At 36.9% G+C, this 27,150-nt stretch overlaps 1 protein-coding gene across 5 annotated transcripts in view; it reads right to left on the reverse strand.

Annotated features, from left to right (window-relative positions):
• Positions 1-26,560, reverse strand: part of SNTG1 (syntrophin gamma 1) — an 814,835-nt gene extending 788,275 nt beyond the window's left edge. The window contains exons 1-2 of one of the 5 annotated variants that reach the window (XM_072804669.1): positions 26,279-26,557; positions 25,088-25,872 (exon numbers count right to left, since the gene is read on the reverse strand). The gene's annotated coding sequence lies outside the window, so the exon portion shown is untranslated. Of the gene's footprint in view, positions 1-25,087 lie in introns of all 5 variants that reach the window. The other 4 variants (XM_072804667.1, XM_072804670.1, XM_072804671.1 and 1 more) reach the window with 4 other exon arrangements.
• Between the last annotated feature and the right edge of the window lie 590 nt (positions 26,561-27,150).

Consider the following 27,150-nt stretch of genomic DNA (forward strand, 5'->3'; position numbering starts at 1 on the left):
CAAGGAGAGGAGAAGCCAAGTTCAAAGGCAAACACAAAGAAGAATTTAAGACTGATTACTGATGGAGTATGAAAAAGGAGGCAGAGAGACGAAGTAAATGACTATGCCCAAACTACTAGCTTGTGGATCTGGAGTAATATTTCACAGAGAAGCCAGAAAAAGAAAGAGAGGTAGTAGAAGAGGAAAGGAGGGAGAGAGAAAACACACTGTCTTTAAGAGCTCTGAACATCTCTAAAGAAAAATGTAAACTCAAGCTCTAAAAAAAAAGGTACATTTAACCCTTATTGCTATTTTTCATAAATCCCATTTTTAGCTATGATTTGTTTTGCCATATATTAGTTGAAAAGGACTGGTCATTTGTCCTACAGTTTCTCCATTCTGGATATAGCCAATCAAATCCCAGTGGTCTTATATAATATACCCCTATTATTTTCTGCCAAATGGTACTTAGGCCTGGATCACCACTTTCCAATCAATAGAAATGTAATGCAAGCCACATAGATCATTGTAAATTATCAAAGAACCACCTTAAAAGGTACAAAGAAATAGATTAAATGAAATTCTTCTGACAGTGTTAGAATAGTTAGAATAATTGACATACAACAAACTGCACATATTTAAAGCGTGCAACTTAAAACTATCACCACAATCAAGATACTCAACACTTTACTTGATCCAATTTGACAATTATATTTTAATTACCAAACATGTGAATGACACTTATACAAGTCTCCAGAACGGCAAGTTGCATAATAATTCCCAAAAGAATATTAAGTTCACGATGCAATCAACTCATACTAATAAATAGGGAAATTGTAGCAAAAGTGGACTTAATTCTTTTAGCACACTGAATTTTCAAGGCAAGTAATTATAGGAGCCACATACAAAAAATAAAACAAAATGTTCCTTTCATCCAAATCAATTTTTAAATTTATTTTGAAAAAGTATTAATTTAGCTGACATAATTTTGGCCAACTCTATTAATGATTCTTGAGTACTAAGCCTTTTAAATTATACCCATTAGTTTTCAATGAATGACCTTGCATTTTGGAAATCCAACTCTTGCCAACTAAATCCACAGGATCCATTCCAATAGGATTCTGTTCAATAGCCATAAAATTTTTTTAGTCTCCACTTTAACTGGTTTTCATGGGGTTCATTTTCATATTATTGATTAGTTACTTTAAACAGGAATGCCAAAGCATGGGTATCCATGGCCATTGAAAGATCACAGATATTATAGCAGGGCACTTATTAAAAAGAAAAAGCACAATCATATTTCATAGTCCAGGAGGGAAAGGGAATGGAATTGAGGTAAAAATAAAAATTAACGACTAAAATGAGTACATATGTCAGGTTCCTTGGTGAATTATAGTGTTGGGTTTTGCAGTGGCCAGGGTGTCAGGACTCTAGTTTGCATCCTGTGGGCCAGAGCTGCAGATTAAAAACAAAGAACTCTGCCAAGTGTATAAGAGAGAGGCTATGGCCAAGAGACATACCAGTCTGAGTGCTGCAAACCTTGGTTCAATGCTTTGGCATCTTTCTGGAGCTGGACTGGGAAGGCAGGGACCAGTACGTGTTTAAACAGGGCTGCCTCCCCTGCTTCGATGATTCTTTCTTGTCTCAGCTCCTCTTCCTCAGATAAACCCACTTTTTCCAGTGGCCCAGCATTTCCCACATGTAAAAGCTTCTGAAGAATCTCTGCCTATGCTTAGCACCAAAAAATGAATTATGGCTCTGAAGACCCTTAATAAAGGACATAGTATGGAGGAGACTGATGATATCCTAATTACACATTTTAACAGGTGCTCTACAAACATTTATTCTCAGAAGACAACATTAACATATGTAGAAAAGCTGTAATATACACATACACTTCTATTTTGCTACTCCCTTATTATGGGGTTAAGATTAAGATTTAGCAGGTCTGGAAAAGGATCTATTCACACATTTAAAAGCTTCCCAAAACCTCTTGGCCAGTTTTACTAACTAGTCATCTAGACAAGTTAATACTGGTTGGATTGAAATTCATAAGTGCTAAATGAGTGTTGGCATTGATTTCTCAGGCTTTCTCACAGAGATACGTAATAATGACCTATAAAACCATATCTAAGACTTTTTCTCCACAAGTTAGGGAAGTAACTCCTTTATTTCTGCATTTGTCTCCAGGCTTCTTTTTTTTAAAATAATAAATATATTTTTAATTGGTGTTCAATTTGCCAACATACAGAATAACACCCAGTGCTCATCCCGTCAAGTGCCCCCCTCAGTGCCCGTCACCCATTCACCCCCACCCCCTGCCCTCCTCCCCTTCCACCACCCCTAGTTCTTTTTCCAGAGTTAGGAGTCTTCATATTCTGTCTCCCTTTCTGATATTTCCCACACATTTCTTCTCCCTTCCCTTCTATTCCCTTTCACTATTATTTATATTCCCCAAATGAATGAGAACATATAATGTTTGTCCTTCTCCGATTGACTTATTTCACTCAGCATAATACCCTCCAGTTCCATCCACGTTGAAGCAAATGGTGGGTATTTGTCGTTTCTAGTGGCTGAGAAATATTCCATTGTATACATAAACCACATCTTCTTTATCCATTCATCTTTCGATGGACACTGAGGCTCCTTCCACAGTGTGGCTATTGTGGACATTGCTGCTAGAAACATCGGGGTACAGGTGTCCCGGCGTTTCATTGCATCTGTATCTTTGGGGTAAATCCCCAGCAGTGCAATTGCTGGGTCGTAGGGCAGGTCTATTTTTAACTCTTTGAGGAACCTCCACACAGTTTTCCAGAGTGGCTGCACCAGTTCACATTCCCACCAACAGTGTAAGAGGGTTCCCTTTTCTCCGCATCCTCTCCAACATTTGTGTTCCTGCCTTGTTAATTTTCCCCATTCTCACTGGTGTGAGGTGGTATCTCATTGTGGTTTTGATTTGTATTTCCCTATGGCAAGTGATGCAGAGCATTTTCTCATATGCATGTTGGCCATGTCTATGTCTTCCTCTGTGAGATTTCTCTTCATGTCTTTTGCCCATTTCGTGATTGGATTGTTTGTTTCTTTGCTGTTGAGTTTAAGAAGTTCTTTACAGATCTGGGAAACTAGCCCTTTATCTGATAGGTCATTTGCAAATCTCTTCTCCCATTCTGTAGGTTGTCTTTCAGTTTTGTTGACTGTATCCTTTGCTGTGCAAAAGCTTCTTATCTTGATGAAGTCCCAATAGTTCATTTTTGCTTTTGTTTCTTTTGCCTTCGTGGATGTATCTTGCAAGAAGTTACTGTGGCTGAGTTCAAAAAGGGTGTTGCCTAGGTTCTCCTCTAGGATTTTGATGGAATCTTGTCTCACATTTATATCTTTCATCCATTTTGAGTTTATCTTTGTGTATGGTGCAAGAGAGTGGTCTAGTTTCATTCTTCTGCATGTGGATGTCCAATTTTCCCAGCACCATTTATTGAAGAGGCTGTCTTTTTTTTTTTTCAGTGGATAGTCTTTCCTCCTTTATCGAATATTTGTTGACCATAAAGTTGAGGGTCCACTTCTGAATTCTCTACTCTGTTCCATTGATCTCTGTGTCTGTTTTTGTGCCAGGACCACACTGTCTTGATGACCACAGCTTTGTAGTACAACCTGAAATCTGGCATTGTGATGCCCCAGATATGGTTTTCTTTTTTAAAATTCCCCTGACTATTCTGGGTCTTTTCTGATTCCACACAAATCTTAAAATAATTTGTTCTAACTCTCTGAAGAAAGTCCATGGTATTTTGATAGGGATTGCATTAAACGTGTATATTGCCCTGGATAACATTGACATTTTCACAATATTAATTCTGCCAATCCATGAACATGGAATATTTTTGCATCTCTTTGTGTCTTCCTCAATTTCTTTCAGAAGTGTTCTATAGTTTTTTGGGTATAGATCCTTTACCTCTTTGGTTAGGTTTATTCCTAGGTACCTTATGCTTTCGGGTGCAATTGTAAAAGGGATTCACTCCTTGATTTCTCTTTCTTCGGTCTCATTGTTAGTGTACAGAAATGCCACTGATTTCTGGGCATTGATTTTGTATCCTGCCACGCTGCAAAACTGCTGTATGAGTTCTAGCAATTTTGGAATGGATGCTTTTGGGTTTTCAACGTAGAGTATCATGTCATCTGCGAAGAGGGAGAGTTTGACTTCTTCTTTGCCAATTTGAATGCCTTTAATGTCTTTTTGTTGTCTGATTGCTGAGGCTAGGACTTCCAGTACTATGTTGAATAGCAGTGGTGAGACTGGACATCCCTGTCTTGTTCCTGATCTTAGGGGAAAGGCTCCCAGTGCTTCCCCTTTGAGAATGATATTTGCTGTGGGCTTTTCATAGATGGCTTTTAAGATGTTGAGGAATGTTCCCTCTATCCCTACACTCTGAAGAGTTTTGATCACGAATGGATGCTGTATTTTGTCAAATGCTTTCTCTGCATCTAATGACAAGATCATATGGTTCTTGGTTTTTCTCTTGCTGATATGATGAATCACATTGATTGTTTTACGAGTGTTGAACCAGCCTTGTGTCCCGGGGATAAATCCTACTTGGTCATGGTGAATAATCTTCTTAATGTACTGTTGGATCCTATTGGCTAGTATCTTGCTGAGAATTTTTGCATCCATGTTCATCAGGGATATTGGTCTATATTTATCCCTTTTGGTGGGATCTTTGTCTGGTTTTGGAATTAAGGTGATGCTGGCCTCATAGAACGAATTTGGAAGTACTCTATCCTTCTATCTTTCCAAATAGCTTTAGTAGAATAGGTATGGTTTCTTCTTTAAACGTTTGATAGAATTCCCCAGGGAAGCCATCTGGCCCTGGACTCTTGTGTCTTGGGAGGTTTTTGATGACTGCTTCAATTTCCTCCCTGGTTATTGGCCTGTTCAGGTTTTCTATTACTTCCTGTTCCAGTTTTGGTAGTTTGTGGCTTTCTGGAAATACGTCCATTTCTTCTAGATTGCCTAATTTATTGGCGTATAGCTGTTCATAATATGTTTTTAAAATCGTTTGTATTTCCTTGGTGTTGGTAGTGATCTCTCCTTTCTCATTCATGATTTTATTTTATTTTATTTTATTTTATTTTATTTTATTTTATAAATTTTTTTTTAATTTTTATTTATTTATGATAGTCACAGAGAGAGAGAGAGGCGCAGAGACACAGGCAGAGGGAGAAGCAGGCTCCATGCACCGGGAGCCCGACGTGGGATTCGATCCCGGGTCTCCAGGATCATGCCCTGGGCCAAAGGCAGGCGCCAAACCGCTGCGCCACCCAGGGATCCCTCATTCATGATTTTATTAATTTGAGTCTTCTCTCTCTTCTTTTTAATAAGGCTGGCTAATGTTTTATCTATCTTATTAATTCTTTCAAAGAACCAACTCCTGGTTCTGTTGATCTGTTCCACAGTTCTTCTGGTCTCGATTTCATTGAGTTCTGCTCGAATCTTTATTAACTCTCTTCTTCTGCTGGGTGTAGGGTCTATTTGCTGTTTTTTCTCTAGCTCCTTTATGTGTAAGGTTAGCTTTTTTATTTGAGTTCTTTCCAATTTTTGGATGGATGCTTGTATTGCGATGTATTTCCCCCTCAGGACTGATTTTGCTGCATCCCAAAGATTTTGAACGGTTGTATCTTCATTCTCATTAATTTCCATGAATCTTTTTAATTCTTCCTTAATTTCCTGGTTGACTCGTTCATCTTTTAGAAGGATGGTACTTAACCTCCACGTGTTTGAGGTCCTTCCAAACTTCTTGTTGTGATTTAGTTCTGATTTCAAGGCATTATGGTCTGAGAATATGCAGGGGACGATCCCAATCTTTTGTAATCGGTTCAGACTCAATTTGTGACCCAGTATGTGGTCTATTCTGGAGAAAGTTCCATGTGCACTTGAGAAGAATGTGTATTCAGTTGAGTTTGGATGTAAAGTTCTGTAGATATCTGTGAAATCCATCTGGTCCAGTGTATCATTTAAAGCTCTTGTTTCTTTGGAGATGTTGTGCTTGGAAGACCTATCAAGGGTAGAAAGAGCTAGATTGAAGTCACCAAGTATAAGTGTATTATTATCTAAGTATTTCTTCACTTTGGTTATTAATTGGTTTAAATATTTGGCAGCTCCCACATTCGGGGCATATATATTGAGGATTGTTAAGTCTTCTTGTTGGATAGATCCTTTAAGTATGAGATAGTGTCCCTCTTCATCTCTCACTACAGTCTTCGGGGTAAATTTCAGTTTATCTGGTATAAGGATGGCTACCCCTGCTTTCTTTTGAGGACCACTTGAATGGTAAATGGTTCTCCAAACTTGTATTTTCAGGCTGTAGGTGTCCTTCTGTCTAAATGAGTCTCTTGCTTGTAGATAGCAAATAGATGGGTCCTGCTTTTTTATCCAGTCTGAAACCCTGTGCCTTTTGATGGGGTCACTAAGCCCATCCACTATTACTATTCAAAGTTACTATGGACAGATATGAGTTTAGTGTCATCATGATATCTATTCAGTCCTTGTTTTTGTGGATTGTCCACTGGACTTCTTCTTAAAGGGGAATTTTAAGAGTCCCCCTTAAAATTTCTTGCAGAGCTGGTTTGGAGGTCACATATTCTTTCAGTTCCTGCCTGTCTTGGAAGCTCTTTATCTCTCCTTCCATTTTGAATGAGAGCCTTGCTGGATAAAGTATTCTTGGTTGCATGTTCTTCTCATTTAGGACCCTGAATATATCCTGCCAGTCCTTTCAGGCCTGCCAGGTATTGTGGAGAGGTCTGCTGTTACCCTAATACTCCTCCCCATAAAAGTCAGGGATTTCTTGTCTCTTGCTGTTTTAAGGATCTTCTCTTTATCTTTGGAATTTGCAAGCTTAACTATTAAATGTCGAGGTGTTGAACGGTTTTTATTGATTTTAGGGGGGAATCTCTCTATCTCCTGGATCTGAATGCCTGTTTCCCTTCCCAGATTAGGAAAGTTTTCAGCTAGGATTTGTTCAAATACATATTCTGGCCCTCTGTCCCTTTCGGAGCCCTCGGGAACTCCAATTAAACATAGTTTTTTTTTCCTCAGGCTGTCATTTATTTCCCTTAATCTATCATCATATTCATTTAATTGTTTGTTTCTTTTTTCCTCAGTTTCCCACTTTGCCATCAACTTGTCTTCTATGTCACTCACTCGTTCTTCTACCTCATTAACCCTTGTCGTTAGGACTTCTAGTTTGGATTGCATCTCATTCAATTGATTTTTAATTTCTTCCTGATTAGATGTAAATTCTGCAGTCATGAAGTCTCTTGAGTCCTTTATGCTTTTTTCTAGAGCCACCAGTAGCTGTATAATAGTGCTTCTGAATTGGTTTTCTGACATTGAGTTGTTATCCACATTTTGTTACTCTGTGGGAGAGAGGACTGTTTCTGATTATTTCTTTTGAGGTGAGGTTTTCCTTCTAGTCATTTTGCTCAGTGCAGAGTGGCCAAAAACAAGTTGTATTGGGAAAAGGAGAAAAAGAGAGAGAGAGAAGGAAAGAAAAGAGAAAAAGAAAAAAGGAAGAAAAAAAGGAAAAAAGAGAAGAAAAAGAAAGAAAGGTGAAAAAAAAAAGGGGGGGTGGGGGAAGCAATCAGAAACCAAAAAGAAAACAAAAACAAAACAAAAACAAAACCCACGGGGGAGTATCTTCTGATTCTGTGTACTTTAAGTCCCTTGACTTCCCCTGGAACTTGTCCATCTAGCTGGTCTTCTGGGGGAGGGGCCTGTTGTGCTGATTCTCAGGTGTTAGCACTTGGGGGAGCTGTTCTGCCCCCTGCCTGGTGCAGGGCTCAGTGGGGGTTGTTCACCCCGTGAGGCCCCAGGAGGAACAACCGCAGTGGCGGGGCCAGCTCTGCAGCCCTGGAGTCAGCTCCCGCAGTCACCACGGAGCTCTCCGTCTGCAGGGCCTGGAGGCTCCGGGGCGGGGCCGCTGATCTGCTCAGCTCCAGGCAGCAGTGTCCTTGCTGTCCTGGCCCCTCTCAGCCTCTGCCTGTCCCGGGGGAGGCCGGATCTGGGCTGTGTCCCCGCGCCCTGTGCTCCGGGGCCTGCGCCGTAGGATTCGGGCTCCTGCCCCGCAGCCCCCTCCGCGGAGCCGCCCCCGAGCCCCCCGAGCTGCTCCCGCCCCGCAGCCCCCTCCGCGGAGCCGGCCCCGAGCCCCCCTGAGCTGCTCTGGTCCCGCCGGGCGCTCTGCAGCCCTTAGGGAGCTCAGCGCACTCTCCTGGGGCGCAGGTGTCTGTTAGTGTCCCCGGGAGCCCCAGGGCATCCCCGCCTCCTGGGGTCCTGCTCCACCTCCCTGGGAGCCCCTTTCCGCCCGGGAAGGTTGGTGCAGCTCCTGCGTCTCCGGGACGGGGCTTTCTTGTCCTGGGGACACTCGCCCGGGCCTCAGCCCGGCTCCTCGCGGGGCCCCTCCCCCTTGGAGGCCTTTTGTTTCTTTATTTCTTTTTTCCCCGTCTTCCTACCTTGATAGAAGCGGGAACTCTTCTCACTGTCGCATTCCAGCTGGTCTCTCTTTAAATCTCAGGCCGAATTCGTAGATTTTCAGGATGATTTGAAGGTTATCTAGGTAGTTTGGTGGGGACAGGTGACTTGGGGACCCTACCCTTCCGCTGTCTTGCCCCTCCTCCGTCTCCAGGCTTCTTATCTAATCCCGTCAAAGATCCATTTGTTGCACACATGCATAAACTTGTTTGAACTATGTGGCTGATTAGGCATTTCATACTGTAATCCATATTTCCCTAGAAAATTAGATTTTAAATCAACTTATTTACCTGTTCAAAAAGGATAGTTTCACAGGCATATACAAACATATTTTTGCACCCATATTTTTTATGAAATGTCATATGAACTATAGATAATCACAGCATTGACAACTATTTTTGGGTTTCCTTTGCATTCATTTCACTTTCTAGCAGAAAATCTATCATAATATATATACCCTCCAGGGGAATGTTCTCCAGTGAATAGTTTCACCCTTGGTCTCTCCCACCCAAACAGTAATCTTTCCTTTTTCAATCACAGCATTTCCTCCTTGAATCAGTAATTTAATATTCAAGCGGAATGTGGCTCAAACCTCCATAAATTGCCTAGTTTGCAAATACCATTCCATCATGCTTTCTCTCAAAGATATACATGACAATGTGACAACATACTATACATTTTAGTTACACATTTTATATATGTATACATACAACATATATAATATGTTGCATGTTATTAGATATGCTACATACATGCATATTATATATAACATATTTTATATCTAATATACAGTTATGTATATATGTTATATAGTATATATCTTTTTTATAGTATATATCTTATATAACATTATATATGCATATTTTATACTTGTATATGTTACATCTATGTAATTACAATCTAATGTTATACATAAAATACATATGTATATAATATATAATGAATGCATCACATAGTACCATACACACATATAGGGTATATAATACATGTTGTAACTTATTATATGTTACATTATATTATGCAAATGCAATATATTATATATATATACATATACAACATGTATTATTATATTTATATAAAGGTACAGAGGTATACTAGAAAAGACCACCATGAGAAGGAAAGGTGTTTTTTCTTCAAGGAAAGATGATCACAATCAGAGAAGATATCCATGCTGAATTAAGTCATCCATGACAAGAACTAAAGAATAATTAAGTCAAATTTAGGTTAAAGTTGTGAGTGGCAGCCTCAGATACTAGTCTCAGAGATTGTATCATTTACTTCTCTGTTGAAGCATATTTGATTTCTATTATGAGCTTACTAAATCACCAAAAAAGTAAATATCTCGGACATAATTTTTAAGTATTTATTTTCTTATGCTTATGCCTCTTCTCTTTCCCAAATAAATTCTAAACTAAGCAAAGACAATACAATGTATAATAGTATCTTTTTCAAACCTTATAAAATTGAGTTTAGGAAATTACAAATAAGTAACCATCATATAAATGAGTGGGTATCAAGCAAGATGGAATAGTGAATGGGTTGACCTACTTCTTTTGAAACTTAGTACAAAAGTATCAGATAACACTGGTAATGGGATGAGAACAGACATCTAGATCAATGAAAAAAATTAAGTGCCAAAAATTAACTCTTGCATCTGTGGCCAACTGATTTCCAACAATGTGCCAAGATAATTCAATGACAAAAAGTAGTCTCTTCAACAAATGGTGTTAGGGCACCTGAGTATACACATGCAAAAGAATGAAATTGGCTCCTGCAACATAGCATATACAAAAATGGGTCAAATACCTAAATGTAATAGCTAAAACTGTAAAAATCTTGGAAGAAAACACAGATGAAAATCTTATCTTGGATTAGGCAAAATATCATGGTTCCTTTCCTTACTTATGGTCACAATATCACAAAATATGAAATAAACTGGATTTTATCAAAGTTAAAATCTTTTGTGCTTTAAAGGGCATTATTGACAAAGTTAAAAAAACTGTTTAATTGTAGAAGATATTTTGAAATCATATATCTAATAAAGTTCTAATATTTAGAATATAAAAAGAACTCTTACAAGCCATTACCAAAAAGACGAACACTCCACTTAAAAAATAGGCAAAGCATTTGTATAAACATTCCTCTGAACAAGATATATAGATAACCAATAATCACATGAAACAATGCTCAACATCACTAATCACTAGATAAAAGCAAATGAAAACAAGGAAATACCACTTTACTCCCACTAGGATGGCTATAATCAAAAAGGCAAACATGGTAAGTGTCAGTAAGGATATAGAGAAATTGGAACCTTCACACATTGTTGGTGGGAATGTAAAATTGGTGCAGCTGCTTCGGAAAACAGTTTTGCAGTTTCCAAAATGCTAATCATATGACCAAGCAATTTCCTCCTAGGCATATACCCAAGAGAACTGAAAATATATTTTCACATAAAATTTGTAGATAACTGTTAATACTAATGACTATTCAAAACAGTCAGAAAAGTGGAAATTCCAAAATGCCCATCAACTGGTGAATAAAATGTGGTGTTATTTATACAATAGAATATCATATACATATGAAAATTAATGAATTCTTTATTCTACAACATGCATGAACTTTGACAACATTATTTTGGTGAAAAAGCCACACAGATTTTATGATTCCATTAACATGAAATGTCCAGAAGATAGAAACCCATTCTAAGATAGACACAGAAAATAGACTAGGAAATGCTAAGGGAAGAAAAAAAAGAAAAGAAAAGAAAAGAAAAGAAAAGAAAAGAAAAGAAAAGAAAAGGAAAGGAAAGGAAAGGAAAGGAAAGGAAAGGAAAGGAAAGAAAAGAAAAGAAAAAAGGAAAGGAAAGAAAAGGAAAGAAAAGAAAAGAAAAGAAAAGAAAGAAAAGAAAAAAAGAAAAAAGAAAGAAAAGAAAAAAGAAAAGAAAGAAAAGAGAAAAGAAAAAAAGAAAAGAAAAGAAAAAAGAAAAAAGAAAAGAAAAAAGAAAAGAAGAGTGACTGTTAATTGATACAAATTTCTTTTGGGGTGCTGAAAATATTCTGAAATTAGATCATGGTGATTGTTGCGAAGCCTTGTAAATATACGGAAAACCACTGAGTTATATATACTAAAAGGTTAGATGTTATATTATGGAAATTATATCTCTATGTTTTATTGATTGATTGATTGATTTAAAGATTTTATTTATTTATTCCTGAGAGACACAGAGAGACAGAGACAGAGACAGAGACAGAGACAGAGACAGAGACAGAGAGAGAAGCAGGCTCCATGCAGGGAGTCCGAGGCGGGACTCGATTCCGGGTCTCCAGGATCACGTCCCGGATGGGCGGAAGGCAGCGCCAAAGCGCTGAGCCACCCGAGCTGCCCTATCTCTAAGTTTTAAAAGCAATAGTGAACACAGAAGTTTCTAGGAAATCTAAAGAAGCGCTGACTATTTAAAAAACAGAAATAAGGACTAGTTTGGGATAGTTAAAAAATAATGTATAACTTAATACAGCACTGAACATCATAAAGAGAGTTAATGATACTAACAAATAGTCTCAGTGAAGGATCTACCGGTGCTTACTGTACTATACTAATCTTTCAACCATTTTTGTAGGATTGAAATTTTTCAAAATTTTTGATCACTTACAATGTGGTAAGCTAAGCACCAGGAACTCAACAGAGAGACTGGATCTTCTCATAACCTGACAGCTCATTTCTTTTTAGAAATAATATTCTTCTGTCTGTATGTACTACAGTTTATCCATCTACCTACTGAAATACATCAAGACTGCTTCCAAGCTTTGGCAATCATAAATAAAGCTGCTATAAATATCTATGTGCAGGTTTCTGTGGGGGTATAGGTTTTCTACTCATGGGGTAATACGAAAAAGCATGGTTGCTGGATTGAATGGTTAGATTATGTTTAGATTTGGAAGAAACTGCAAAATTGTCTTCCAAAGAGGTTGTACCATTTTGCTTTCCCACCAGCAATGAATCAGAGTTCCTTTTGATCCATGTCCTCACCAGCATTAGGTGCTGTGTTTTGCATTTTGGCCACTCTAATAGGTATGTAGTGGTATCTCCTTATTTAATGTAATTCCTTAATTACATATGATGTTGAACATCTTTTCATATGCTTTCTTGTCATCTGTATATCTTCTTTGGTAAGTTGTCTGTTTAGGTCTTTTGTCCCTTTTTTTTAAATTGGGTTGTTCATTCTTTTATTGTTGAGTTTTAAGAGTTCTTCATATATTTTGGATAATACTTCTCTATCAAATATGTCTTTTACAAATAATTTTCTCCCAATCTATAGTTTGTTATCTCATTCTCTTGATCTTAATCTGCCACAGAGCAGACATTTTTAGTTCCAATGAAATCCAACTTATCAATTATTCAATTCTTTCTCTGATTGTGTCTTGATATTGTATATAAAAGTCATCACCATACCTAAGATCAACTAGATTTTCTCCTATGTTGTCTTTTACCATTTTTCATTTTACATTTAGGTCCATGATCCATGATCCATTTTGAATTAATTCTTAAGAAGACTGTGAAATTTTTGTGTCTAGATTAATTTTTTTGCATGTGTATGTCTAGTTGTTCCAGCACCATTTGTTGAAAAGATTCTAGCATTTTTTAATTAATTCCTTTTTTTAATTGAATGGTATTGATTAAAGGCTATACTCTTAGAATTTTAAACACTTGAAATTTGGCACAATATATGGTCAAGTTTTTGAAAATGTATTTGTGAACTTCTAAATAATGTAAATTGCAAATAATCTGTATTTGTATACATTGTGTGTAGGTTTTTTTTACCTTAACTGTTCATAGCCTTATTTTTTGGTTATAGAATGTGTGAAAAATTATAAAATCAAGTTAAAAATATTTTTTAGAAAATCAGTAATTGGGAACATTATTGAATTATTTAAACTTTTGCATTAATTCTTAGACAAATATTATTGCTTTACATCTATTACATTCCAAAAACTAGTGCTCTTAAAGCACTGGTAACTGGTATAAATTCACCATCCATCAGTGGAAAGCCAGAATTTAAAACAGTATTCGTTGCTCAAATTCCTTTGTTTCTCCATGTTATTACCTGCTTTCTGAATATGTATTATTAACATATTCTGATAAGTATCCAGAGTACTTCTAATAAGACATTCTGATTAACCCTTACTGTAAAACAAACTACATATACGTGAATGTTCATAACATTCTTTATTTATTGTAGTACCAAGTTTGAATATGTCTTTCAACCATAGAAGGGCCAAAAAACTGGTACAATGTATATGGAATACTATTCAGTAATTCAAAGGATAAACTTCTGACATATGTACCCATTTGGATGGATCTCAAAGGCATTATACTGCATCTATGATGGGCATTAAACAGTATTTAATTTTCTTTTACTGTTCTGGAGTATCATCATTGATTAAACCATTATTTATGGTTCCATTTCAACTCAGGCATGAATTAGTTTGAGCCTGTCAACAAATCTCAAAAATTCTCTGAATGTCAGTTTCCTAACCTGATAACCTGTGGGTACATTTCAGGTTCTACCTTGTAATGACTTTGTGATTCTGAATATCCATTCTTCATATCTTTAGACTCTAAACTTCTTCAAGTCAGAAACCAAGCTTCGTCTTTAAAAGGAAATTTATACTGTATTATTCTGCATAGTAGTCTATGCAGGTAGTCTGCAAATATTGTACAAACAGAAACTGCTAAGTTATGGGCTGTGCTTGCTTCATCAGTATTCTGACCACTAAACATTGAAATTTAGAATTTTGGCAATGCCAGCAAAACCAGTGTTGAACGCAGATTATTTCTAATGGACTATGTCTTTCTACAAAGTACATTCATCCTTCTTTATGAAAGACTCAAGAATTTAAAATGGTTGAAATATTATTTCTTCATGTATTAACATTTGAATCTTATTTTATAATTTCATATATTATAGAAATTTAAGAAACTCTCAGATTTTTCACTTAATCAGTTATTCAACTAAAGTTTTTACTTTCTTAGCAGAGCTAGTTGATATACTAATCCTATTTATTAAACTTTAACCTGCCTTTGAACATTCCTTCAAAATATCCCAGAAATTTACAACCCCAGTGGTATTACAGGAACTCATACATTGCTTTAACAATTCAATATACAGATCTAATGATGTTCTATAATGTCTTGATTCAGTATCATCTGTTGAACATTTATTGCTAATTCACTTTATAACGTGCTTTATTAAAAGTCATTAAAAACTGCAGCTGCATCTCGTAATCATTTCCTAAATATAAAGACTGCATTTATAAATGATCTCCTTGTTCAAAATACTGCCATACAGCTCACAAACTCTTTGTTAGAAGCCAAGGAGCTTTTATTCTTTACAAAAAGAAATGCTAAGTAATTCATCAGTTGCCAAACTTTTTTTTTTTTTTTTTTGGCCATGCATCGGCCTTTTTCCAACTGCTCAACTTCCATGCTCATAAAGAATAGTTATAATATAGTATCAATTGATACTTACAACTTTTATCTATTTGAGTACCATCTTGCTCTTAGCATTCAATCTCTTAATGTGTATGTATCCTCAATAAACCTGAAAAAGTTCAGTGATTTGGCTCAGCTAAACACACTGAAGTGAAGCTCTTATGCAAATATTCTGTGACTACACATTGAAGGAAGAGACTGTATTTCATTTGGTTTTTTGTTAATCCCCTTGGAGAAAATAGCCTATTGGGGGCTTTACATGCTTGTAAAAATAATGTAAATGATTTCTAAGCTTCATTTAATTGATGATTAATTCAATGATTTTACTGCTTTTATATACATAAAACATTTTCTCAGAGAACTAAAGTTTGGATATGTTATGAAATTCATTTTCACAAAAATTTCATTGTATATACTAGAATGGCTTATTTCTCAAAACAATTTCATTTATCCAGAAGAATCACTGGTAAATATTTAGTATTCTTCAATTTTTTCACAGTACTCCCTAAAATAATATAGGAACACCTTTAACCTATTCAGTAAAATAGTATGCAGTATATATGTATATATCACTTTAAATATGATCCCTAGGTAGAAGGAAAAAAATCCTAAAAAAAATTTCAGTTTGACATGCCAGATGGAACACCAATAGTAACAGAAAATGATCATAATAATAAAGTACACATGAGTCACCACAACTTTTGGAAAATTTATGGAGAAACATGAGAAAGATTATAACCAAAGAGTTGTATTTAGTAAGCTCATTTACATTTAAGCCATGGAAACTTACAATTAGCAGGAAATAAATTACTCCATTTCTCAAATAAGACCAGGACAAAGAAAGCCAATGATCACTAAATTAAAAGTAAAGGAGTTGGTTACTTCACAAAGAACTATTACATAAATCTATATAACCAGATAATTCCTTGTGCCCATGGATTGCTAATCATATACAGGTAATGGCATAGGAATTCCATTCAGATAATCTGACAAAATTATCTGCACTTTCTACTCCCCTTCTCTTTCCTCCACGTTGATAAACACCTTCTGTCCTCTATAGCTTAGCCTCACATTGAGACTCACTGCCTCAATGCCCCACATTGACTCAACTGCGACTCACTAATTCAAAGCAAAAGCTCACACTGACACTCTAAACCATCTGATTCCATCAGAGATCAGGGAATAAATCACCCACTGTTTGATGGCACATTAACTCCTTTAGGGTTACTAGAGAGCCTTTTAGTGCATTTAATGCATTTGCTAAATGGCATACTAGTAGTTTAGAAAACTTAACTGGCCTCCAAAAAGTAGATAATTTTTACTCCTTTTGTACCAAGATAAAGCCAGGCAATTGTCTGAGGAATTTGAGTGATATGCGAAAGGAATTTGAATATAGACAAGAGTAAAGTTTTTATTTGGAAAGTCCAGCTATTCGTATGGAATTGGCAATACTGTGATTTTCTAAGTCATTCAACTCAATGAGAAATAAAAACTGTAGAAGAGATTTAGATTGGTCTGAAAATCCCTTATATCCATTTTCATCCTCAGAAATTTATTTTTGAAAAATATGGAGATTTTGCAAATCTAAAGCAGAAAGAACTAATAATATAGATAAGAACACAAAGGAGGATATAGTAAAGAAAGACATTACTCTTAGAGATGAATTTCAACCTTTCAAGTAAAGTCAAAACCATGTTACATATTACTAATAGAGAAAAGTTAATTTTCCAGTAACTAAAGCAAAAGAGTAATTATTGAATACTTTATGTGATCATTTAAAACAAATATTTAAGTAATGGGAAGTAAGAACTTAAGCAGATCTCTTTCTTAATTTTATGTGTATCTCTTATAGATTTATGATAAACCATATTTTCTCTCACCAGACCTCCATAACCACAGGCAAAATTGATGTAATGCAACAAAGTATTCACTTTCCCAGGAATGTGGTCTGTGAACTGGCAGTGAAAAAGTAACTATATTGCTTCCTACCACATTCTAATAATAAATACGATCTTAACATTGCCTTGCCCTTGGTTTGATCCCTAGGACCTCACAATCTAAAGGATTATCTGAATCATTTTTCAAAAACCATTCTCTCTATGATCCCCAATGATCTACTTTTGGGTGAACCCAAAGGAACTTGAATCCTTACTCAAGGGCAATCCTGTGCACTTCCACAGAGTACCAACAGTGTTAACCATCTATTTTTTTTTCTTGAAATTCTACATATTTTCCCTTAACGTTTACTAAGTACTTTTTTATAATCCTCTCTCCTATTACATTTTCATTTCCAATATGAATGTTTATGCTCATAAACATGTTTTCCCTTCATTCTGTCAAATAGTTAATACATTATCATGGCTTCAGCAATAATCTTTATTGCAATGACTGAGTTGGGTATGTCAGGTTTTACCCTTTTTCTGAAACTAATGGCTCCTCCACCTGCCATTTGGCTATGACACCTTTTCACCACTCATTTGACATGTCCTAAGTCAGATGTGACATGGTTCCTTCCAAAGAACAGCATTTTACATTTATATATAACTTAGCATTTACCTAGCATGTATCAAATGCATTATCTCATTCAGACTCCTCTTCTTGATTCTTCTTTTGTTTGTTAGTGGTATCACTCTCATCTAATTATCCAGTTTTGATTGACTAATTTTTAACCTTCATCCCCTTAGGTCAAGTTCCCATCACGTCCAATGTGAATTAATGCAACAGAACCAACCCCTGGTCCTTCTTGACTCCCTGATGCTTCTAAAATATGACTTTAACATGTCATCATGTTGTCCACAAACCTCCTTATCTGTATAAGATGAGGGTCAGGATAATATGGGAGCCCCTGAGGATCCTTAAGAATCTAAACTCTTCCATAACTTACTAAAATGTCAGTAAAATACGGTTGCTGAAGCACGTGAAGCATGTATTAGGTGAGATACCCATGTAATAGATGGCAGTTTTCTTCTCAAATCACATATAGCATGTGGAAAATTATGAAATATTGACCAAATTGTAGTTTTGATTTAATCTCGAGAGTCATTTAACTTTCTTAGACCACAACTGTCTCATTTGAAAAATAAGAATGACAGCCTTACAGATCTGTCATGAAAATCCGTAAGATTCCCTAAAGGGGACTTTTTAAAAACTGTCAATATCATACAAAGTGCCAGAGAATCATAGCATGAATAGAAATTAAAGGAGAAGGCAAATATTCCCGGAACATATTTATTATGTTTATGAAGACTCCATACAACAGTGAAATACTCTCACTCCAATTTCAAGGGGCTTTCCAGAAATTTACTGCCACAAAAAGAAAACACAAAATGGAAGATAAAAATAAATTGCTTAGCTGGATAACAGGTAAGTGACATAAAGGATTTACAAGTAGAGAAAATAATGAGCCCACAGAGAAGGAAAAAAAAAAAAAGGCCTATTTATGAATTTAATGAATTAGGTGAACTACCCTACTCTTATTTACCTTAACTCTAAATGTGCCCTATCACATCACTTGTAGGTCATATTATCTATAATACATGGTGCAATATTTAGGCAATTAATCTGCTTTTGGAAATGTTACTTCTTCAATATTAAAACTGGACCAGAGGAAAAAAAGATAAATAGTCTAGTGAAACTGGAGCAAGCTAGCCGGATGATAAATGAGGGTATATTACTTTAAAATGTTGGGAAAAAAAAAAACACTCTCCAAGAAGAAAGAAGTACTATTATCTACACTGGTCTCTTTTCCTTATTCTGTTTTTACGTCCTTTTGATATTATACATCTTTGAGTGATAAAGTAAAAAGGCCACTCACAAAGCTTTGGTGCAGTAATTACATTGAAGGTCACATTGTGTACATTTCATCCAAAAATGTTTTCTTAGAAAAGCAAGCTTTTAGAGAAACAATAAGCTTAGGAGCCTACTTTTGCTGAGCATTCTGTCAGCATTAGATACATTAAATGACTTAGAAATCTTTGATAGATTGTCTAATAATATTACAGTGGACAGTTGCTGTTCTTTCTATCCAATAATATAGTTCCCATTTACCTGAAGAATGCACCAAATTTTTTATTTGGGGATAGAGGAACTGTTATATACTTAACAGATAGTAGTCAGTAATTTATTATCTTTCTTTTTCTGAACGTAACAGTTTAGTCAAGGTTAACATCTGGGTTATTGCTGCTGTCACATGTATAAGAGGAAAGAAAGATGGTGGTGAGAAAAGATGTTGGAATAAATACGTTATGAAATATTGCTGATCTATCATCATTCCTGTTTATTCTATGGACTATTTTTCCCCCACAATATTTTTGACCATAAAAGAAATGGAGTGTATCTACTTCACCTCAGCCACTTAACATTATTTGATATTTATTTCTTGTAAACTTCTAAAAGGTATTAAGATGAGGGTTTTTGCCAAGTCATGGTTCATTCTCCTATTTTTAGATAAAAACAGGACTAGTAAATGACTCTAAGAATGTCAGCTTTAACGGATGCCACTGAAAGCAGAAAAATAATGGTTCTGGATGCCACAAAACCAAAGGCATCCTGTGAACAGAGTCCAGCATATAGCACATTTGTTCTATTTAAAAACCTTAAAAGTTAAATTAGTTGAAATTGAGATTTCACACAAACTCTGCTTTCAGTTCCCAGATCTTGATTTTATTGAGGATTGCTGAGAGTCCGGAACCTCTTGGGGGGCTTACTTTCGGTAGTTTGCTGCAGGCTGTACTGGCCAGCCACACTCATTAGCTTACATGCCTAAGCCCAGTAGGCATTTTATTTTACAATCTATGCAAATAAATGTAGGCTTGGATAAATAAACAGAAAAAGAAACGGTCTAGGACAGAGTATGAAGTAAAGAACTAGGTAGCGATGAGCATACTACACTTTGAAAGACAAAATGGGAAATTTATTTTGGAGAAATAATAAGAGAAAATTGGGCTATAGTGAGAGACATCAGATGCAGATTGACCTTACAGGCTAAGTAATAACAAATACCAACCTGACCAATCTCCTTCTGGGTAGAGGCAGTGCACAAGCCATTCTCTATGCCCTGTTACATAACCCATTCCCAACCACATTTGAGATGGAAGTTTTCTTTGTTTTACATATGAAAATGAAGAGACTCACAGTTTACATCCTTTGCTCAAGTTTGTACAGCTAATGAGATTCTATACCAAGATTCAACTGACCCCAAATGTCACGCACTTTCCACCATAAGAGTATAGGAATGTTTTCGAGAAAAATGATCAGAGGGAAGCAGAAGAAAAGTTTTGAGCTTAACTAAACCTGTAGGTTTTCCTGGGTTTGTTTTCTAATAGACATGATAATGATTTCCCAAGAGAATCAAGAAAATAGATCATCTATTAAGTTAAGATAAAGTGATTTAACTAAGATCACGTAATCAGTTGATGAGAAAACCATATTTTAGCCTTCCCATGTACTCAGTGTATTTTTAACCATGTAATTTACACTTTTTTTCTTATCAACATTATTAAATTTCTTAATCTCAGATGCTAACTTATTTCTTACCATGGGTCCACTGAGAAGATTTAAAGAGAATGCATTATTTTTTTCAATTGTCTTATATGAATAACATTATTGTTAAAATTCTGGTATCATTTCTAAAAGATTCCTACTATCTATGAATTTATTTAGTCAGTTTATCAAGTAAGCATTTATTCCTTTAAAAAAAATTAAATCTTCAGCTCTTTGAAATGTTGAGTAACTGCTAATGTATTTGATAAACAGAAATGTAGTTATAACTAACTATAAATTTTAATTTTAGAATTTATGCAGGTATGTGCATTAAATGTGATGAAGTGATAAAGAATTAGCTACTATTCTAATGCATTGATTTGATGATTCTTTTAAGAAAATACTATTACTTTAGTTTGTTGATAATTTGAAGACTAAATTTATGAAAATCTAAATGATTTTCTGACATTTTGTATAGAATATGTTCAATAAGCTTCACAGTGATAATTCAAAGATAAAGTTCTTGGTCACATGAGATTATTTTTATGATCATTCATTACCTGTTCTTTGCCCATTTTTCTTTCTTTGTTGTTTATTTCCTTTTTCCCTTTTGGCAAGTGATAAAAAATAAGACCAAAAAAAAAAATCTTTAACGTCTATCACTAATTAGGTTATTTCATAATTTCCATCACAACAATCTAGATTTCTTAAACATTCTATCATAATATTTTTAGTGATACTACAGAAATCTGTAAAGACCACATATTCAAAAATTGCATTTAAAAATCATAGTCACTTTTAAAACTCCAAGAAAGAAAACAAGCAATGAAATGTTGCTTAACTGAGATTTCCTGAAGACGTCCATGAACAGAATCTAAGCTTTGGACTAATCTTCACAGCATTTTCAGGACAATTCCATGGATTAGTCCATGTTGTCTACACTTCTCTCCATCCTCACTTGCCCTAAAACAAATCTAATGCTTTCAATATGTACTGTTATATTTTCAGTTTTAAAGTCCATTTAATTCTATGAGTTTCCTTATTGACATAATGTAACTCAATGGTAATAATACCATTCTTCCTTTACAGACCAGAAAATGATGACACAAAGGCAGTGACTGATCCATTTATGGTCAAAATCAAAGTAATTAAAGTGAACTCAAGTCATGCTGACCTTGGCTTGACTATTTAGTGTAAAACATGGTGTCAATTTTGAGTAATAAATATTTTTAAACCAGTCCTACCTGCATTCTATTATCGATTCAATTAAAAAATACATGAAAATTGATGCTGAGTTAACAGGAAAATATTCTTTAGTTCTTAAATATAAAGGACATACCCACCGTACAGTAATCAGCAGGGGATTTTTCAATGATTGAAGGAATTAATGCTATCAGAGATTATTTATAATAATTCAAAGATACCGCACTCAGATTTCCAAAATGCTCTCAAAAGCATCATATCATACTTTCCAACCTTTCATAGAGTAGACATCCATTCATTCATTCCACAGATATTTAGGTGTCAGTCATACATAAAGCATTTTGCCTTAACTGGTAGGTGAAATATCCTCTTTTAGGGAAGAAAAATTAAGTTTTAGTGGGTTGAATGACTTGTCCAAGATCTAATGACAAGCAGTTCAAGAATCTTGATCTTTTAACTGTTAAACAGTGTTTGCTCTGCTACATCATGATGCATAACATATTTTATACTGCAGTGTGTTTGTTCTTTCAACACATGCCATGTAAAACTCATTCTGCTAAGCCAAACAGAAAGAATATACTAAATAAGAGATCTCTTTCCATTTAAGTGCTATTCTATGACTCACTGTACAGGGTCCTGGAGAGGTGGAGATGACTATATAAATAATTTATGACTTACAATATGCTTTTCTTCACGAGTGGCTTTTGCCACGCTTGTTAGAATTGGATGAATAAGTGGCTGCTTGCCTGGAATTTATATCTTTTAAGTGGTACAAAAATAAAAATCAATTACCAGGGGCCTTCTTAAGTTCCAATAATAATCATCTCATACTTCTAATGTGTTTTGATAAATATGTATATAACTTGTTTCACACTCAGGCAACAATTCCAAAGGCAAACTAAGGATATTTAAATCCAATATGATATCATGGTATCAGTAATTGCATTAGGATAGCAAGTTAATATTTAGATGGCCTACAGAAAAAGTTTACCAAGAAGTAGTTTTAGAGTAATTCATAATTTAAAGATTGAGGGCAGAACTCCTTGTCTGACTCTCAACTATTTCTTATTAAGAGAAGGAAAGCAATTAAACAGATTCCAGGGCTCACTGTGAATTACCTTCTGTCCTAAATACACTTTACATTTTTGTGATTATGCAGTCTTATTTCACTTTTATCTTTTGAATCTTAAATCTAAGCAACAGCCAACAATACTTATCCCTACCAACCCCCTCTTATCCCCAAGGAGACAGGATGTTGAATTATTCTGTCTGGTACTGGCCAAACCGCATGCATCTTTTTTTCTGTTACAGACCAAAATAACTATCAAAACAGCTTACTTTAATAAAATATGGATATCCTGAAATAAACTATTGATTTCTGTTTAAAGACAGGTGACTCTGTACAAAAGAAGGTTTGATTTATTAGCTCAACAACTTTTTTTTTTTTTTTTGAGTAGAGGACAGTTAGATATTAGCATGTAGGTAGGCATTAAATTGGTCTGCAAAAGTCTATCTCACTGTAATGACATTTCCCCAAGAATACGGATTGATATAAGCTCCCATGCACATTGCCTGAGCTTAGATGGGTGAATTTGAGTTATTTATTTCTTTGACTAAATCTCCAGAGGAATTAGGCAAAGGTAACTTTTATTTTGTGCAGTTCAGCCACATATAGGACAAGCCTGCCCCCTCTACCACTAAGAAGGTATTGCGGCCACAAACCAACAGCCATGCTTCCTGAAATACATTTCTCTGCTTTCTTTTTATGCTCTGCCAACCAGGGGAGTCTCTATGTCAGTTATTTGAAAACCACAATAAAAATCGAACAATATGTTGTGATTCTCTTAAAACATGATTAATCATTCCATGTAGTAATTTCACTTCCACATCTCTCAGATTGGAAAAAAAAAATCAGGTTGTGTTAGAAGCACATTTTAGGTCTCTTGGGAAGGAATCCACACCAATGATACATTTTCTCTTTCTCAGATTATCATTTCTGACCTATATAGGACAAAATAGCCCTCAAGGAGCTCAATGACATAGATGCCTCTGCTCCCTTTCTCCCAAGCAGGCGGGTTCATGGTAAGCAGTAAGTGACAGCTAAGAATGATTTTTCCTCAGAGGGTTACTGCCACTCTGAGCCAATGGAAAACAATAAATACCATCTTAACTGCCTCAGTTGATTTCTGTGTTGAAACTGAGGAGTGTAGGTATGGATATGTATTAGAGGCATTTTATATCAGTTATATATGAACTATGAAATTAAAAGGGAAACCTAAAGAACTATAATTTTTTAAAGGGACAAACTATTTCCACAGTGTTAGGCATGCATATAGCATCCCCAATATTTACATGACTGTAGAAGTCCATACTTCCAAGTCAACACTTTCCACTGAATTGAATGTTCTCATTGGAATTGATCAACCTCTTAGTGAGATGTCAGGCATACGCTATAAATTTGTGTAACTGCCTTTACCCATGAACCCTTTTTATTAAAGCAGAATGCTTATCAAGGTCACTGTGAAAGATTGTACTTGAAAGCTCCAGGGGAAGACTCTAGAAGTAAGAATCAACAGAAGACAGATTTAATTAACACTTTAAAGTTTATGGTTTGTCAAGGACCTATTGGCCTATCGCTTTTTGGATTTCATTAACAAATGCATCTTGTAGAACGAAGAAGTCAGAATGATATCAAAAGCCAGCTCTCCTAAAAAGGGACTCTAAAGCTTCTCATTTTCTCCCTTCTGGCAGATCTGGTTTGAATAAGCAGTCTTAAGATTTAAAAGGCTGGAAAGACTATGCTAAGTAAACATGTGTGTATTTCTTTAGGTAAGATTCTACAGGTGTAAGTATACTCAGGGTCTGGGGAAGAGAGAAGGATCAAGCGTGTATGTATGCATGTGTTTGTTCTTATACATGATTTGGCAAATTATAATCATATAAAATATAATAAAAAAGGTTGCTAAACCATCTCTACTTGTAACTTTGGGTCTTGAATACTACATAACACAGACAAGATCACTTTAAAGTGCATGTATAAGAAAAAAAAAAACCCTTTTACAAAATGCCAGATTATACTAGTTTTGAAAAAAAAAGACACATACAAATTCAAAAAAAAGACATCAGATCATCAGTAAGTAAAATACCCAACCAAGAGTTTACTATAATCATATAAGGTAATACACATTATTTTTAATATCCTTGTCACATAAGAGGCTTCAGAGAAGTAAAATATCCTATTTTGTGAGACAAGAGGTTTCCTAAGATCATGCTGCAGGAACAATCATTTAAAAATAAAATTATTTACTCCTTAATCCACAAGGCAAGATCATACTCATTGCAATCTTTCTGCTAAAACCTTTATTTAAAAAGTCATTAGAGTTGTAAATAAATAGAAGTAATAGTATTATCACTTACCAGCCAAGTAAAGGAATTAGAAGTCGTTCAGTTTCTCTAACGTGGGGATGTGAGTAGATCTGAAATCTCTTCTCACAAAGCTATTTACAAAATAGTTGCAACCCTCTGGTGAGCATTCTGTTTATTTCATGAAGTGTGGGCCTTTGAGTATTTCAACCCCTTCTGCAGAGCCCATGGTTTTTCGGAGCCTCTAAGAACTTCAACTTCACTCTCCAGCTTGCATTCCTCCCAACACCCTACGGAGAATTATTCTTGAAGTTGTTGCTCAGAGTTTAATCTGTGGAACAAGAGGACTCCTCAGAGCCCTGTATGGTAGCTATAGCAGGTGGATAAAGAGGGTTTTCGTCTATCAAGGAAGGAGGGGGGGGCAAGGGGTGTCAGGCGGCACCTCCTTCTAGCTGCGAAGAGCAGGGAGCCCAGATGCCCGCGGCGACGGCAGTGGCGGCGACGGCAGCTCCGCTGTGTCCGGGCGGCAGCAGCCCAGGCCGGAGACGCTGTCCATCCCCTCCGGTGCTGAAGCACACGGACTGGAACCCAGCCGGTCCCCAGAGTCGCGCTTCCTCCACCAGCGACCGCAAAGGGCTTCCTTGTCTTCCAGTCTCACCTTCTTTCCTCTGGCGTTTTATATTTTGGTAGGGGTTAACTGCTTTTCAAAAATAATGCTCTCCTACTTATTTGGTGGCAACGTTTCCGGGCATTATCTGACATTAGAGGAAGGAATCCGTTAGAGATCAGATTTGAGCCTCTCCTCACTTTTCAGTTCAGTTCATCCCTGAACGAGTTTCCTAATGTAGAAATAAAAGGAAACGCACGCACCAGCGCGCGCATACACGCGCACGAGGAAGGGGGGGGGAGGAAGGGAGGGGGAAGAGAGAGAATATGAATAAATATAGATGATGTATCGTGGAAAATCCAGAGTTTCTTTTGGTCTCTAATTACAGAAAATGGAAAGGGTTATTTTGAACGACTCCACAATCTTGATTACCAATTAGGGCGACCACACTTAAATTCTGAAAAGCCCCGTTTGAAATCCCTGGGTTAGACACAGTAAAGAGGTCGTGGGCTCTTCTTGGGCCCTCCAAGAAGAAATGACGGGTTAGTTTAAAATAAATAAATAAAACGAGAGGACGGGGCGGGGGGTGGGGGGGAAGAAAAAGAAAAAGGAAAGAAAAAGCATCTCGTCTTTGCTACCTTCTAAAACGCTGCTGAACTGGCTCGGAATCGTTGCAGAGCAGCTAAGAGGATCAGCCGGACGCGGCGCGCGCGAGCGTCAGTGCTCCCGCAGCCTGGAGAAACCGGGTGGCGAGTCGCGAGCCGCGGGGGTTGCATTCCCAGGGCAGTGCTCGAGAGCCGCCCACGGCCCGGGCTCCGGCAGGGGAGCGGGAAGAGGCTGATTCCACAAAGGATAGAGTAAGAGATGCACAAAGTCAGCGGGCGGGCTCGACCATCTCCGCCCTTTTCGGGCCGGAACAATGCCCACCCCGCCGGGCTGTTGCCTGGGTTTTCAGCGCATTTCCCCTCCGCCGCCCCCGCCGCCCCCCAGCCTCTCTGGTCCGGCGTCCCCAGGCCTTCCAGGCCCTCCGCTCTCGCTCTGCACAGTGCCCCCGCCCCTGCCCGTTCTACCCGCTGTTAACAACCGGCTGATGACAAGCATAAGGAAGGGTCTGCGTGGGTGGTCCCCGGGGCGGTCACCGGGGGCTTCGCCACCCGCACTGAGCACCGCGTGCAGATGCGAGTGCTGTGGGCTGGGGGACTGGAATACAGAACGTTGAAACTGTTGGAAAACTGATCCAAATCTCATCCACCCTGGAAGAGGGAGGATGTAGTGCAACACAGCCCCCCACCCCACCCCACCCCCCTTCAGGCTCTGGCCTTAATGCAGTGAAGATTTCAGCGCCAGGAGGCTGTTGGTAGACTTGGGAGGAAATTAGGGGAAGAATTACTGGGGGGGGGGGGGGGCGGAGCGAAACACTATATTCTCTAGGGAGGTGGGAGAGGGGCTGTCGCCCGTCCCTGGCCTCCCTTCCTTGAACCCTTTTGCTCCGATTCTGGCAGCACCCGGG

This window comes from Canis lupus, chromosome 28 (genome assembly GCF_048164855.1).
Source record: "Canis lupus baileyi chromosome 28, mCanLup2.hap1, whole genome shotgun sequence".
Lineage (NCBI taxonomy): Eukaryota > Metazoa > Chordata > Mammalia > Carnivora > Canidae > Canis > Canis lupus.